This window comes from Meles meles, chromosome 3 (genome assembly GCF_922984935.1).
Source record: "Meles meles chromosome 3, mMelMel3.1 paternal haplotype, whole genome shotgun sequence".
NCBI classification, from domain to species: Eukaryota; Metazoa; Chordata; class Mammalia; order Carnivora; family Mustelidae; genus Meles; species Meles meles.
In genome coordinates this window covers 180,836,103-180,839,525 of record NC_060068.1, presented here as the reverse complement: position 1 = coordinate 180,839,525, position 3,423 = coordinate 180,836,103, and the positions used below count along the sequence as shown (strand labels likewise).

The 3,423-nt window shown below is 50.5% G+C and overlaps 1 pseudogene; it reads right to left on the bottom strand.

The window, feature by feature from the left end:
- Positions 1-1,196: 1,196 nt before the first annotated feature.
- On the bottom strand, positions 1,197-1,754 carry LOC123938733 (annotated as a pseudogene).
- Positions 1,755-3,423: the final 1,669 nt, after the last annotated feature.

The following is a 3,423-nucleotide window of genomic DNA, read 5'->3' as shown; positions in this document are numbered from 1 at the left end:
AATTTTCTCCATGGCAGATCCCAAAACAGATCTAATCTAGCTGTGTGAAAAATACAGAAAGAGGATCCCTCGGGACTCAGTTGGAAGGAGGTGCCCATGGAAAGCCCTGAATTAGTTCTTTGGGAAGAATACAAAATAAAGAGGGCGTTAGTAGATAAAGCAGGGGATCCAGAAATGTCCACAAGCAGGAAGAATCTCCCCTCCTCACCAGCGATTCAGCATTGATGACCTTGAGCACAAGAAGGGACCTCAAGGAATACGGTTTCCCGCAAGAAAGAGAACGATTTCTTCTTTAGGAGAAACTAGAGATGATTTCTATCTTTGTCCAGGGTACAGAGAGGTGTCTTCCCCAGGCCAAGACCTCTGACATGGAAGTGAGAGGGAAAACGGTCTTTATGAACTAAAGTGCCCCAAAAACACGGGCATCAGGACACAGTGCTGAGTGAGCCCCAAGTCTTTTTATGTCCGATGCACAAAGAAGAACCCCTCTGGCTAAAATAGTTTTGGAGTCTCCGTATGTCTGATGGGTGTCTCCATGCAGCCTCCATATTTCATGGTTGATTTTCCATGGACCCCATCATCTTCTGTTAGTCATATTTTTCTTGTAACTCTGAATCAACAGTGTTGACCTGATGGATGTGGGAAAGGAGAAGAAAACAACCCGGCTAGTCTAGCAAAGCAAACATGGCTCTGAACAAGGCTAAACAGGAGAAGATTTTGTTCAAGGTTTTTCCAGTAGGGGTGGAGGACTAGAACTCAGTCTGGTGGCAAGCGGTCAATTTTCTCAATGAGCTGGTGGAACAGCTCTGGTGGGTGTGAGGGAAGATGTTGGCAGCGGAGGTGCCCCAGCACTTAGAGCTGTTTCTGCATCTGCAAAGGTTTCTGTCCCCCATTTAGGCCATCTGTGTTTGCTCACTGTCACCCATCAAACGAAGGCCCCTACCCTCCCACAGAGACAGGGAGACGTAGCTGCTATCTTCCTTCATGATTATGTCTCAAAGGCACGGCTCTCAGTGTCTTGAAAAAGAAAGAAAAGAAAAAAATGAAAAGAAAAGAAGAAAAAGACACCACTAGGCTATAAAAGTGCAAGAGGTTTTTAAGAGTTCCATGTATATCAAAGGCACAGGGAAAAGAACTTACAATTGCAACTTTCCCAAAGAAAATACTCAAAGAGATCATGGGCCAAGCTACAGGAGCTACAGGTAGCGCGGCAAGTCCTTCTCGATTACCAGGGGCTCTTCCATGGGACCCTACCGCTTTACCACACAGCCGTTCTTGTCAATGAGGAACTTGGTGAAATTCCAGTTGATGGCATTCCCAAGGATTCCCCGCCCCTTGGGCTGGACTTTCAGTCACTTCCACAGGGGGTGAGCGTCGTCCCCGTTCACACAGATCTTGCTGTACATATCAAACTTGACGTTATAGCCGGCCGCGAACTCTTTGATCTCCGCGTTGCTCCCTGGCTCCTGCCTCCCAGACTGGTGGCAAGGGAAGGCCAGGATCCGTAAACCACACTCAGCGTATGGGGCGTGCAGGTCGACAAGCTGAGTATAGTTTACGTCTGTTTTGCCTCATTGCGAGGCCACGTTGGTGACGATGCACGCGAAGCCCAGGTACTTGTCCAGGTCAACCGTGCGTCCACCGATGTCCTTGGCGGAGAACTCGTGCATGGACTGAGCACAGCGCCAGTCGTCTCGGGACGCACACATGGTGCTGGCCAGGCCGGACGCAGCCAGGGTCCCGCACAGCAGCACCGGCTTCTACCTCCTTCTCTCCTTGCTGTGCCAGGTTTCCCGAGAGGTGCCGATTTTTGGGTCGGGCTCCTGCTCTTCCTGCACTGAGATTGTGTTTTGTTTCCTCCTTTATTTTTTGTTTGTAGTATTGCTTTCTTTATTGCCATTTGGAAAAGCTCTCCAATCTCTAGTTCATGCACCTGTCTGGGGTGACCTTACCATCCTCCTTGGCCTGACTAAAGTCTAGACGGATTTCTTCTTCAGCCTTGGCCCATGTTCACCCACGAGTTATGGGCACGCTGCCAGGCTCCCAGCCTCATCAGACCCTAGCAGAGCCTTTCTGACTGTGTCAGACTCACATCCTGCTGTCAAAAATCACAAAGTGGGTCTCCTTGGGATTTCCAAGAGATAAGCCTGAAATGGTGGTCATGTTGTATTCTCATAACTAGGAGGGAGCTAGGCAGGCTGTCTGCAGCCAGTGAGGTCTCCCCTGCTGTTCCCCCTGGAATAGACAAGCCTGAGCTCTCACACGTGGTGGGCAGAGCATGTGGGTTCCACCGTAAGTGCGGCTTGAAAGTGGCAACTATGGCTCCCAGGCAGCTCCCAGGATCTCCACCCATGACCTCCGGCCGAACAGACTTTGTAAAGAATGGACTCAGCAAGGTGCTGCCCCCAGGCTCGCTCAGGGTCTGGGGATCCACATCATAGCCCTTTCCCTCAAGCCAGAGACTCCGTGAAGAGCAGGAACCTGCAGGCAAACATCACCCAGTCTGAAGACAGCCAGGCAGACCAGTCCAGTGTCCAGTCAGGTGCCTAAGTATAGAGATTAGCAGATTGTCTGGATACAGACGAAGAGAAATGAAAAGAGAAGAGTCAAAGGTGGTAGTTGGAGAAACACGGGTCCAAGGGACCAGAGCACAGCTGCATCATGAGAGCAGAGCACAGGGAAGAGAAGCCACAGAACCAGAGAGGATCACACAGGCACAAACAGAACAGATGAAAGCTGAAGGGCATTTCAAGGTCAGATGCTACCTGCAAAGATGGGATGAGCCAGTCCGTTGGCTTCCTGGCCCCTCACTAGGACCTGGCTGAGAGGAGTTTCCACAGGGTAGGTGGTAGACCCCTGACCTCGGCTTGAGTACAGGGAATCAGAGGGGTGGGGGCAAGAAGGGCAAATGCCAGCCTATTCTGCTAGAACCACAATCACAAGAAATAGGAGAAGGTTCAGATCGTATCTGAAAAAACAGCAAGACCAAGAGGGGCTGGAGGTGTTCTGTTGTAAGTTGGTTGTTCATGATGTAGACGTGAGGGTGTTTCTCTGGGGATGTTTGCAGAAGGAAAGTCTGCACATCAGAGGTCCGGACACTCTAGGACCAATGACAGGGAGAGCAGAAGGGAGAACGGGAAGAGCCATGGACCCCAGAGTAGGTAATGCCAAGGGTTGTTGCTGCGTGTTGTAGGAGAAGAAACTGACCAGGGGGTTAACAGACTAGTAAATACTGGTTTTTTGTTTGTTTGTTTGTTGTTTTGTTCGGTCGGTGGAGAAGGCATTGGTGGAGGATATACGTTGAAGTCAAGGATCAGTTTTGCACTGGGGCCCAACTAGATCAGAAAGGCCACTGGCCCAAAGGGCCCAGTAGTGCACGTATGTCCAGGAACCCTCACGGCCTGGGTATGGGTGCTTAGGGAA